Source organism: Bombyx mandarina, chromosome 16 (assembly GCF_030267445.1).
Source record: "Bombyx mandarina strain Sakado chromosome 16, ASM3026744v2".
Taxonomy (NCBI): Eukaryota; Metazoa; Arthropoda; class Insecta; order Lepidoptera; family Bombycidae; genus Bombyx; species Bombyx mandarina.
The window spans coordinates 3793808-3808039 of NC_143222.1; positions in this window are offsets into that span (position 1 = coordinate 3793808).

Consider the following 14232-nt stretch of genomic DNA (forward strand, 5'->3'; position numbering starts at 1 on the left):
CCTACCAAGGCCACCAGTAATCCTTCCTTAATAAAAAAAGAAATAAACAAGATGCAAAATTATTATTTATTTTATTTGAAATTTTTAAAGCTTATTCATTTTCAAGCATCGTATGTATTACTTACTACAATTTACTTACTAATTTGAAAGTGATTATATCAGGTTTAAATTTAGAAATAAACGAAATACACAATAAAATTTCAAAATTATAATCTGCAAAGCTATTCTTGTTAATGCAATGTTTTCGTTAATGAAACATGTTTGTGGATTACTGCTTCCTCAATTATTATTAACCGAATGCTGGCCACGGAATTCAGAGTAATACATCGAACTAGTTATATTACAGAATATTAGAAATCACTTTAGCATACGCTTAAAGCTAGTTGTAGACACTATAGAAAAAAAAATTACCTTTTTTTTACATTAAGAAACAAAAGAGAAAATGAACTTAATGAAATAAATTTAAATCTGGGGGTGTTAAGGTCGAATTTCCATCATTGAGTGAAAACTAGTGTAAAAATGATTCCGGCTATGGAATGAGCTCCCCTCCACGGTGTTTCCCGAGCGCTATGACATGTCCTTCTTTAAAAGAGGCTTGTGGAGAGTATTAAGCGGTAGGCAGCGGCTTGGCTCTGCCACTGGCATTGCTGAAGTCCATAGGCGACGGTAACCACTCACCATCAGGTGGGCCGTATGCTCGTCTGCCTACAAGGGCAACATGTCTGTAATTAGTGTAACGTGGATTAAAAAGAGAATTGAAAAACTTGTGCTATCTAAACATCCCTGGTAATTAGTCGACCTCAATACAGACCTTAGTGGACGTTAATCCATTGAGCTTCTCGGCGGATTTTCTCAGTGGATCGCTATTTCAAGCCGGTAGTAGATTCCTAGAAGCACTGCTCTTGCTTGGTCTAGTGTTAGCAAGCTCTCTCAGGTTGAGCCCGTGAGCTCACCTACCAATCTACCGCGTGTAGTTGGAATAGCCCCTTAGGCTACCAACGATTGGGTGGGGGCATAAACTTGGCTTCCAGTGGTTTTCGACTGACGCATATTGAGGGAAAGGTCTCCGAATTAAATCCAGCGGAGATCAAACTTCTAAGAGACACAAATCGATTTATTTGTTAATAAAGTAATTAATACAAAATCCAGGTTCATAATTTTGCGGCTTGTGGTGTAATTCTTGTATTTTTTGTATTCCAAATTTTGCTATGAATAAAAAAATCATTAATTTCTTGAAAGAAATCGGGCATTGCCGATCGCTCTATGATATTACACCTAACGCTAGTTAGACTGTGAGCTCTTCGTAACCTGTATATAGCCTAAAAATGCCCGTTAGTTCCTTAAGTATTATTTGGGTTGTATATTAGATTTTTTAGATGCTTGCATTTTAAAAAAGAACTCCCGATGTAACATGATTTTTTTTCCGAACAAAACACCATATTACGACTCACATTATTGAGAGGAAAACATTCAAGCAACGCAAAACAACTGACCAGATCCCAACAATGTGTAAATCATTGTATGGCAGGATATGGCATTCGGGACGTGTGCAATTCGACGTTGGCTTGCGAACTGAAATAGACTAACTCCAGAATAGGTCGTTCTATTCGTTTGTGTCATTAGAATTCCCAATCACGTGGCCGTTGTCTCAGATAACTTATTTTAGAAAGAAAGATTTGGTAAATCGGCGTTCAATTGTAGTTTGCAGAGTGAAATTAAAGGAACAAGTTAACTTATTTATGGCGAGAGCCACTATGGAAAACAAGAAAATGAATTAAAGAAAAACCTGCTATGATGAGCAAAAAAAAAAAGATCCAATTCGGTCCAATTTAAATAATTAGAACAGTTAGTCAGTAGTATAATACGTGATATCAGAACGGCCGCCGATTAAGTATCTCCGTACTACCTATTGTTTGAAATAATCTTGAAATAGCTTTTATATCGTGATGTGCGTTACGACTTCCTTTACCTAATTCATTTCTCTATCAACGCCATCTGTTGATGGCTCAACTGGAACAATGTGTGTCTTAAGAGAAAAAAAGTTGACACAAGAAATGGCGGTAATAACTAAAACAAGCTTGGCGCGGTGCCAAACACGCAAAATTTATGTATGTTGTCCATCTGTACATAAAACTTGCGAGAGTCTGAAAAATTAGAAGCGCTTCAAGAAGCTTTGGAGTTAGTCAACTAACTCATCTTTTTATTTTAATGATTGAAAGATTACCGGTGGCCCGAAGGCCTTTCCAGTTTCACCAGGACAGGTGGGCGAGCAAATGCTCAGCCAGGAGAGGGAACTAACTCATCCTTATTCAGGCCCTACTAACCCATTAACCCAGGACACGTGAGCTTCATTCATGCACGCCACAGAAATCTAATATAGTAATCTAATAATTGGATAATTTATTCAGGGCTCTTTAATCTGGGTTCGTAAAAATTAAAAAGTCGCACTACACAGAACACGAAAACCACGAATTATGTAAACTGATCGGCCTCATGTGTATGTTAATTTTACAGACATTAAAAGTATGGAATAAGCATGGCCGCACACGTGCCTATTTAAGGAGACGTTTCTCTGTAAAACATAGATCTTTAATGCTTCAACATTTGTTAAAACTGCGTTAATAGATACGGAAAATACGTAGGCGGCATGTGTAATTTTTGAAGCGGTTTCCTCCGGAACTGTTGCTTGAAGATTGCGTTGCTCCAATCAAAACAGACAAAAAGCCAAAATATAGCGGCTAGCTCACGATTGATTCGCAGCAAAAATATATGACTTTATTAGTTAGATGCTCTGTCACTGGTATCCATATGAATTAGGCTTAAGGAAATAGATCTGTGGAGTCCATATTATATAATTTTATTGATAATTTATTGGAACGAAGTTTCTTACGGCAGGCTTGGAGGGGATAGGGATTTTGCTGCGCGACCGATTTGAAAGAAATGTGATAGTAAAACCGTAAGAAAAAATCCGTGAAAAAAAGTGCGTGGAATAAAACCGTTAAATGAGACGTGCGCAGGCGCGACAGTCGCATACACAAGCGAGTAGTGTATAATACCTTTCTCTTTCTCCCTCTTTCTTTTACTTTTACATACTTTCCTGCACTTAAATAAAAACTAATCAGCAAAATTTAAGAGAAAAATCAAGAAAACCTACATGAAATTGAGCACGATTTTTTTTTGCAAATTGTGTCGATTCTACATTAGCCGAAGGAACTTCGTTCCTACCTGGCGTCCCACGACACCACATCTTTTTTTACCTTTATGTCTCTAGTTTTGTTTAACAACTAATTTGAAGTAAAATTTGCCTGCAAAAGGCAAAGGTTCGTTGCCTACGCGCGCATTGTTGTTAGCGTGGACCTATAATATGTTACTTATGACGCTTGTAGCTGAAAGCAAGTATTGTACTTTTTGACGAAGCATGTTGCTGATAACTCTATTTCGCTAATCTGACGAAGCGTGTTGCGGATAATAACATGTACTTTTAGGTTAGAAATATTATGTTCTTTGATTTATAATAAATCAAATTTTATTAATAAATATTATAGTAGAGAAGAATTTGTTACAATTGGAACGGAGATAGATACTTTGTACCCTTAAATTCCGAATGGCAAACAACGTGGAAGTTAAAACCTGATTTCAAACTAAGTAAAATGTGTGTAAAAACAATGCGCAATGAATGCACTAATGAGTAATTATTTTGAATTTAACAGTTTATTTGTGTAATTCCTCTACAAAAATTAATGTATTAGATACATTTTAATTAGTTTTTTTGTTTGAGCTACCTAGGCGGCACTGAAAATTTCGGGAATTAACGAAGTGACACACCATTACTATTTAAAAATGTATTTATTGCTTTTCGAAGTATTCTCCGCGAAATTTGACACATTTTTCCATACGATAGAACCAATCATTGAAGCAACCATTCCATTCGGAAGTTGGGGTCTCCAAAATAGACGTTTTGTAGACGTTGTAGCTTCTTCAGGTGACGAAAATCTCTGTCCACGCAATTTATTCTTTATTTTAGGGAAAATATAGAAATCGTTAGGGCTTAGGTCGGGGCTGTACGGCGGATGGTCTAATAATTCTATGTTTTCTTGCTCTAAAAACTCTTTTGTTCTGTGCGCGGTGTGAGAACTCGCATTGTCGTGATGGAGGATGATGCGGCGGTTGCAGTTCTCTTTACGGAGTTCAGAAACGACCTGTGGCAAACAAATGCTAGCATACCATTCTGCATTAACCGTTCTTTGTCCCTCAAGAGGAATAGTCGTAACATGGCCGGTTTTGAAGACAAAAGTGGCCACCATTTTTTTTGCAACACTCCGTGAACGAACAATTTTTGTTGGCTTTAACTCATTTTCGAACACCCAAACTCGTGACTGGTTTTTTGTTTCGGTTTCATACGCGTATATCCAGGATTCGTCACCTGATACAATGTTGTATACAGCATTTGAGGATCCTGCGTGGAATCTTTCGAGAGTTCTGACGCACCAAGTAACGCGAGCCGCTTTTTGCTCTTCATAGAGCGAATGCGGTATCCATCGGGAAAACAACTTTTTTACACCTAATTGTTCATACAACATTATTTGTATTTGACTCATGCCAATGTCTAAAGTTGCCTGAATTTCGCGGTATGTCACATGTCGATCTTCCTCAATCAGCTTACGCACAGTATCAACGTTTTCTTGGGTGACTGCATTTTTTGGACGACCTTGATGGGGATCATCACTGAGCTTGACACGTCCACGTTGAAACTCAGCAAACCAGCGATAAATTGTGGTTTTGGATGGGGCTTCATCACCAAATGCAGAAATCATCCGGTCAATACACTGTTTTTGTGTTAAACCACTTCGAAAGTCAAAATAAATCATCGCTCTTGAATTTTTTCGAGTCAATTCCATTTTCTCAACGACTAAACAAGTTTGACAAAACCTCGTGACAAGACCGAGAATCTTTTTTAAATAAATAAATGGTATTCGATTTTTAAAACCAATGAGTTTTCAATTAAAAAGATTTTAATATGACAGGAACAGTGGAAATATTCCATTCCCAATACTTTTAGTGCAGCCCTCGTACATCTGCCAATTTGAATTTGATTATGTTCACTCATTTATTAGAGATACTGCTATGCTTTTTATCTCAAATTCCAGGCCAGTGGTTTTACGAAGCCCATAAGCTTTAAATGCTACCACTTATATTGAAATATGAGATCGAAGTCGAACAGAACAAGAGGATTAGACCCTTTCCTAATTTTTGCTACTTGTCTTTAGCGTAGCGTTGTCTTTAGTTAGCGTATCAAATAACTTCAGGTCGACTTGCACGATCATTTCGGAAGAGATGCTGCGTGGCTTTGGAAGATATTTTTGCAAATAAAACTTCGAAACATAATGCAAGAGAGATCTCCTTTCTTCTTCTTCTTCTTCTTCTTCTAATAATAGGAAGTGATGGCCTAAAATAAAGTTAAGAAAGTAATTAGTATTCCTATTCTTTTAGGAAAGCTCTTGGCGCATGTATTACTTCTATATTCTTGCTTAAAAATCTGTAGATTCCGCTGAACCTGTTGGTGAACTCTTAATTTATATTACTTTTGCGCTTAGTCCATTTATTTTGTTGGGGTCGGAATCGCGACTCACTCAGAAGATTCGGTGAGAAACTCAGTGGGTGGTCTGTGGGCATCAGATCAATAATATCCATTCATCAAAGTGAATGAAGCTTAGGGGCTACAGAAGTTTAGGGGTTAGAAGTGTACATGAAGTTTAGGGGCTACAGCATAACATAAGTATTAATACATAACATACCTAAAATGAAACTTTAGGATTGATATCGGTCGGGTATGCGTCGATTATAATTTTAGAATTAAGCATTACGAATTCGCCAAACTATTAAATTCCTTAGAAAAATACATTGCAGTGCAGAAGTTTTTTGAGCTCGTGAAATTTTTGATCTTTACGCTTTCAAATATGAGAAGACTAGTATGAATATTCTCCTTAATGATACACATGTCTGTACTTATCTATTAGAGTTAGGATTTCTGCCAAATATTTATCTACAATCTGTGCGCAGATTCGTCTTGGATAAGACTGATCGCAAACCATTTATTTTGCAGGCTCCTAAAACTAAATAGCAGAGAATTGGTATTAAATAAATGAAAACAAGCTGAAATTGATGAATTTTTTAAAGCAACTGAATTATTTTACATTCAATAATGAGTGTTGGCCGTTGTTTTTTTTTTCGACAAAGATCTAATTTTGATACCTTTTTCGTCAAATCTACGGGAGAGAGACTGGGGATCCCTTTTTTATTGTTTAATTATTTGAACTAATGCTTTTTTTTTTGCAAGTATACAAATTAGTGAAGCAACCAGAAATACTTGCTCATCAGTATAGTACAGCCTTTCCCAAAGTGGGCGATAACGCCCCCTTGTGGGCGCTGTAGGCCTAAAGGGGGGCGGTAAGAGACCCAGAAAAAAAGGGGGCGTTGCGTAGAGGCTTGGGAGGCGATTTGTAATTTCATTTAGGAGGACTCTTAGACACCCGAATGAGCTCTCGCTATAGATGTTTTTAAGTAGGTGAAAAAAGGGGGCGCTAAAAAATAATTTATTCTCAAAGTGGGCAGTAGACAAAATAAGTTTGGGAACCCCTGGTATAGTACATAGTAAAGATTTCTCAATAAAATAACACCATGATTGGCCAATGTTCTTGAAAAAGTAAATAAATAATAGTTTTTGAAGTGAGAACTTCTTTAGTCGCGTTGAAAACTTTTTGGGGCGAAGAAAATCTTACGGGTTACGTATACATGTATGATACAGCACATCGGTGATACCTGTCGGTGTGTTGTGCGCTAGCGAATTTTGAAAAGGTTAAATCTTGTGAGGTCGCGTCCCCAACATGCTTCATAGTATTATATTTTGTAGCCATACAGATGAGATATTATTCAACAAAAGTGCTGTGTACCCGTATATCTTTAAGTCTATCTAGTATATCTACAAGTAAAATTGAAAGGATTTAATAAAAAGTGATTGTATTTTAATTAATTGATATTTAATTTTTAATGGTACTCATATTTTTTGATGATCTTGTAAATATCACAGATCTTGTTTGTATTTGAATAATCAATAAATATTAGAAAAATGTTTGTAATTGTTACTCGGACTGTCGATAGATGTGGAAGTCTCAATCATGTTGATAAATTTAATGTAAACATTTTGAAATTTCAGATTTTAATACTAATATTCTAAGTAATAAGTTTTTACTTTTATCGCCAGTCCGTATGACGGCCAATGTTTTTTTTTCTGCCGACACTTGCAGCCCGAGAATGAGCTCGTCGGGATGTCTGAGAGAAGTTGCCAACATCTGTCCTAGCAAGAGCAATGCTTCCCTGAATCTACAAGCGCATCGGAAACGTGGTCCACTGAAAAGAGGCGACCAGAAACTCAGTGGGTAGTGCCTATGGGTTAAGATACACGTCAAACTCTATAACATCTCGCATATTACGAGAAAGGAGACCGGTGCTTGGAATGGCTGGAAACTCCAAGAGTGGAATGGGATGATCCGACACGACATGCTTAGTATGAAGGCTATGCGTTATCCGGGTCGGGTATGTAATTTTCCTCCTGCGTCGTATTCCTCACTGCTGTCGTGACCACCATTTTGTACCACCTTCGTACACAAAATCTTTCTCTATCTATTCTTGTCTCTGGCGGTGCGGAGGGCGTTGTGAAATGTGGAATCAAGAGCAATGTGGAATGTAATTTTACATAGTTTTGTCGATATTATCCGGGTCTCATTGTGAGTGTCAATGCAAATAATATAATAGCTCACCACCATAGTAACTCTACCAATTCTGCTTTATATTATTTTACTCTTATCATTTTCACAACTCTAGAAATTTAGGTTTAATGCGAATTATAGTTAAGAATTGAAAAAAATTGTTAGTTCTTTTTAACCGACTTCAAAAAAGGAGGAGGTTCTCAATTCGACTGTTTTTTTATATTTGTTACCTCATAACTTTTGTCTGGGTGAATCGATTTTGATGATCCTTTTTTTATTAGAAAGCTGACGCTTGCCGTGTGGTCCCATTTCAATTTAGTCTAGTTCTGATAATGGTATCCATGAGAAAACCATGTAAGTCTAAAATTTGCATTAAGTACGTGCGCGACAAACAGATGAACAACTCAATAAATCAATATCACGCCAACCGATTTCGATGATTATTGTTTTTAGTGTATATTAATTTGTTTTGGATATCTTTTTTTTTTCTATTTTAAATCGGTTTTTGTTAAAGCATGTCTATTTACAATTATTTTGCTTCGAATCCAGACGTTTGGACGACAAAACCTCTCAATAGTATCGGAGAGCTGACCTCAACGGTTCGTCTCTAATTTCGAAACCACAACCGCTGGGCGACTAGCGTAACATTTCATTGTCAATGTCAACTTTGATTGTCAACTTTGATTAATTTAAAATTTTTCTTCGGTGACACCTGAATTAACGTTAATCTATTGCATTCGTAAGATAATAAGACCGCGATTCTGAATTTACTTAATTCTTTGATTTTGCCTAAATCTTTGATGTAACAAATTCGTAATTTTTACGCTGCAATATTGTTAGGAGAAATAACATTTTCACTCGAAGATTTTCACCAAACATTTCTCACAAGTACATAATAAATAATGAATTATCATAAAATAGTTACGATCAATAGAGAAAATAAGGTCTAATTCATTGATACAATGCAATTCATTACACGTCGAGCGCCTAGTTCGGTGATAGGATGGAGATACTTATCCAGCTGCCATAGCAATCCAGTAAACAGGTCAATGACTCTGAAAGTGGACAGCAGAGACGAACGCTCGATTTTTTAATTTATTTTTTGTCTATTTTATAGGCTAGGCTCTTTTTATTGTTTATTTGGGTGAATGAGCTTACGGCCCGCCCGGTTTTAAGTGGTTATCGGAGCCCATAGACATCTACAAGGTAAATGGCGGCACCCGCCTTGAAATATAAGATCTAAGGCCTCAGTTTTCACATTACATCGGCTGCCCCGCCATTCGACCCGAAAGGTATTACTGCTTCACGGTAGAAATAGGCAGGGTACTAGTTCCTACCCGTGCGGAATCACAAGACGTCCTACCAGCAGTGAAATAGTGTCTATACATTTTAATTATAAACTTACCATATTTGTCCAATTAGTCGTTTTTTCTGAGTGGTCAAAAACGTTGCGTTTCCTCGTGCTAATTAATTATAATAAATATTGCGGTAATGGCAAGTTTAAATTTCAGATGGTGTGCTCCTAAAATTTATTGCTAAATATTTTTTTAGTAGAATACATAATTAAACGTGTTTACTGGGATTTTGTCGAATCAAAGCGATTGTGAGCCTCATTAGTGTTTACGTAATACTTAAATTCAAAGTCACATTCACACATGACATGACATGTCCATATTCAAACGAGGCTTACGGAAAGGATTCAGCGGTAGACCGCGGCTTGACTCTCCCCCTCTCATAACTGACATCTATGAGCGACAGTATCCACTAAGGATTATGTGAGCACATCTGCCTATAAGAGCAATAAAAAAACATGTATACCAAAAAAACACTAAACTACTTTCCATTTTAAGAATTCGCCACTTACAATTAGCTGTGTAGAACCTTTAGTTTGATATTCGTTTGTCAAATTATAACAGGCTATTAAGGAAACGAATCCGAATCAATATTAACCAAATACATTATATTTGAACAGGCTTAGTCATTTAATAATCTAGACGACATACTAGCAAGGCCCTGAAACTGCGATACCTTTAGACAAATATTTTTTGTATGGAAACTAGCGACATCTTTTAGCGGATGCCCCTAAACTTATATGTTGTTAAAGTTAAGGCATTTAATTATTGTTTAACTAAACACAGAAAATAAAAAAAATAAAAAATCCTACAAGTGTTTATTTGTTAAAGACAAATTGATTAAATTTTATTAATCTGTGGTGTATGAAAATTTACAAAATCTTTCCTTACTGCCATCTACAGGGGCAATGACAAATTATTCGAAGCGACGCCATCTAGTGGCCGACGTCCGTAAACATTTTTGTTGATTGCTTGAGTTGCTTATCTATAACTAATATCTATGTCTATCTTTATAACTAATATCTAACTATTATCTATGATACTTGTACATAGTTCTCGAAGTTTATTGTTAAACGGCAATCCTCTTCTTTCTCTTCTTCTTAGCGTTTTTCGGGTCCAGTACTAAGGTCTGTTTTCCTACTTAAACTCCTCCACTTTGCCCGATCTTCAGCATCCTTCTGGTTGAGGTTATTCTCCTCCATATCTGCCTTTACCACATCCAACCAGCGTTTCCTGTTACGTTTAGACACGATCCGAGTTCCTCTTCTTTGTATCAGTCACCTTAATACCGAGAGTCGTGACGTCCATGTAATAGCTTTCTGTTGGCGAAAGTCCGGGAATAAGCTCGATCGTCAGCAATTCCGGATCTTAGCTGCGTTGCTACCCTTCTTCTTCTTCTCAGGCGTATGCACTCTTCGCAGAGTAGTCGTGGTCGTCATTTCGGGTGGTCGTACGCTTCACCAGAGGTCGCCATTCCTCGCGTACCGCGGCGATTCTTATGCACTCGTTAACGAGACCGTTTAGAGCTGCCTTTACTTGGTTGGTCCATTGAAACGGTTAACTGCCGATTCGTTATATAAAATTATATAGTGAACGTTTGATATATAAAATGTATTAATCGCATTACAATTTAAAAAAAAAAAAAGGCTTGTGGAGAGTATTAAGCGGTAGGCAGCGGCTTGGCTCTGCCCCTGGCATTGCTGAAGTCCATGGGCGACGGTAACCACTCACCATCAGGTGGGCCGTATGCTCGTCTGCCTACAAGTGCAATAAGGAGAAAAAAAGCTTAACATTTTTCGATGATTATTATTTATATTTGTCGTATTAGGAATCACTAGCCTGTAAATTTGCAATCCAGCGGCAATAGCAAAATAGCTGGTAGGGATTGGATGCGAAAAGCACCAGACCGAACAGAATCGAGTGCATATGAAGAGACCTACACTCCGAATTGAGTGAACACGGCTTGAAGAAGAGAAAGAGCATCTTTAAAACTATTAAAATTAATGTACTGATTACTTACTTGTCTACTGAATACGGCCCTGTCTTAGACACTTGCCGTTCGCCTCACTGTCTCCCGGGACGCATCGTCTCGGAAAAGTTATGATTAGTGTCGGAAAAGAACTAATCAGAATTGTACCTACCTAGATGCAGTTAATATATTTTAGACGCACTAAACAAACTGTGTTTTTAAATTTAAATTAACATTACGGTAACATTAGAGTGTAAATATAGTAAATTGTAGATTTTTATTAGCAGGTATTTTAATATGAAAAAAAAAATTTTTTTTTACTATAATTAAATTAATTTTTTTGTTAGATCATGATGGAAGCGTCGATTATTGTCAATAATACTGTCAACTAGTCAATCTGAAGTATTCGTAGTTGTAGTTAGAATATATAGGTATATTATATCAAAACGCATGATTCATGTAAATCCACATTATTATGAGGATGTGTAAAATAAACTTTTAGAAAGTACAAAAAAATTATAATTTGCGTAATTACTAGACAATCGATTTTTTACTGGTGGTAGGACCTCTTGTGAATCCACACGGGTAGGTACCAACCCGCCCCCCCATTTCTGCCGTGAAGCAGTAATTCGGTTCGGTTTGAAGGGTGGGACAGCTGTTGTAACTATACTAAGACCTTAGAACTTATGAGTTCACCCACCACCCATGTTGGTATTTACGTTGTAGATGTCTATGGACTCTAGTAAACACTTAGCACCAGGTGTGCTGTGAGCTCATCCACCCATTTAAGCAATAAAAAATATATCTAAGGAATGGACTTCAAGTATTAAGGTGGATGGCGGCATTCACGCTTTGACTTCTATGGGCTGGCTCTCTGCGTGAGTGATCTCGTGAGTTTATCCAACTACGCGATAAATAAATAAATAAAACCAAAACGAATAGTTATTGGTTTAATGCACGTTACAAATCATTAAACAATTTCTTTCGCTTTTATTTTCGTGTGCATCCGGTCTCCGAGAACACGAGCACTGAGTTCAGGGTCAAAATGAGAACACGTCAAGCGTCGGACGAAATTAAATATTATAATTAATCGCCGGCTCGTTGCCCGGCGCTTTTACGAGCGTGCTCTTTATTTAAATTAATTTGTTGGGTACAATACCAAAGTCTACGTGATCCTATGCGACCGCAGGGATCCGCTGATGGCGAAACCCGGATCCCACCTGGAGACATACGGTCGAAATTTCTTCAATCACAGCTATTACAACCATCACATGTGATTCACAACACGAATAGTGGTAACCTATGTGGGAAATTTCATAATAAGCCTCCATTAAAATAGAAAAATGGGAGTACGAAGAATTCGGATGGAAGAATGTAATTGCGAAGAGGATAATTTACTAAAAATAAATTAGGCGATTATTTTAGTAATAGCGTTTCCACTGCAACTGCAACAGACTGCTGTAAAGAGCAGCACGTGACTGCTTCGGGGTTGATTTGTGATGTGATTTGAGTGACTTAGGCAGAATAGTGATGACTTAACCCATAGCCGATCCTGTGGACCAAATGGTAAACAGTCACCGTCGCCCAAAACACATGTCTTCGGATTCTCCCGATCCATTAACGGTACTTTTAGATACCCCAAGCACCGGTCATGCGACGAAGGGCTCGGTGAGTAAATTAGCCCACAGACACAGCCCACTGAGTTTCTTGCCGGATCTTCTAAGTGGGTCGCATTTCCGATCCGGCCGTATGCTCGTCTGCCTACAAAGGCAATAAAAAAAAAAAAAAAAAAAGATTCTGCGAAGAGCTGCTATTGCTAGGGTTCGTGTTAGCAACATCATCAGGTTTGAGTCCTGTAAGCTCACCTACGGTTACGCTGATATGGTATCGCTAGACCATCAGCTTAGGTAAGAAAAAAGAAAAAAAAAGAAAGATGACTTAGTCTACGGCGTATCCCACAAATAAGCATACACTTTGAGAAACTGCGGTTTAATTTTAATACTCGATCTAAGAAGAAACGTGGTGTGTACAAAATGCACTGATCATATATTTAAATCTAAGTTGGTGTTTCATGAAGCTCCTATATATTTCCAATGCCTTGTGATTTGGTCATTTATTGTTGAAGGGTAGTGTAGTTTTTTTTTTACGTATTCGCTGGTAGCCTAAAGGGTTGTTACAGCTGTGCGTACGGGTAGATGAGCTCACGGGCTCAACCTGAGGAAATTTGCTAACATTAACCCTAGCACGAGCAGTGCTTCGTAGAATCTACCGCCGGATCGAAATCGCAACACACTGAGAAGATCCGGCGAGAAAAGAAAATTCAAGCAGATAAGATAAGTTAAGTCGTCGTGGCCTAAGGGATAAGACGTTCGGTGCATTCGTATTGAGCGATGCATCGATGTTCGAATCCCAGGCGGGTACCAATTTTTCTAATGAATTACGTACTCAACAAATGTTCACGATTGACTTCCACGGTGAAGGAATAAGTAATAAAAATGAAACCTGCAAAATTATAATTTGCGTAATCACTGGTGGTAGGCCCTCTTGTGAGTCCGCGCGGGTAGCTACCACCACCCTGCCTATTTCTGCCGTGAAGCAGTAATGCGTTTCGGTTTGAAGGGTGGGGCAGCCGTTGTAACTATACTGATATCTTAGAACTTATATCTCAAGGTGGGTGGCGCATTTACGTTGTAGATGTCTATGGACTCCAGTAACCACTTAACACCAGGTGGGCTGTGAGCTCGTCCATTCATCTAAGCAATAAAAAAAAAAAAAAAAAAAAACTCAATGAGCTGTGTTTATGGATTAGTAGTTATCACATAAGCTCACTTTACATTTATCGTTTATCTTAGCGAAGATCCTTAGTGTTGGAATAATAAAATCTTTTTGCTTTGTATTGAATCAGACTCTTCATAACGAATATTTAAAAAAAAACTTTCCACTGTTTTTCCTCGCTAAACAAAAACAATACAATCCTTGACATCTCCCTGGCCGGTGAGCGGTGTCCTTGCAACAAACTGGGTCCAACGATAAATCTTGCATCTCTTCCCCGCTGTGAGGCACAAGGGTTTTCGAAGATAAATTACAAGGATATTCCATTTGATGTTTATATTGTGAGAGCCTTTTTCATAAACATTGACATTTG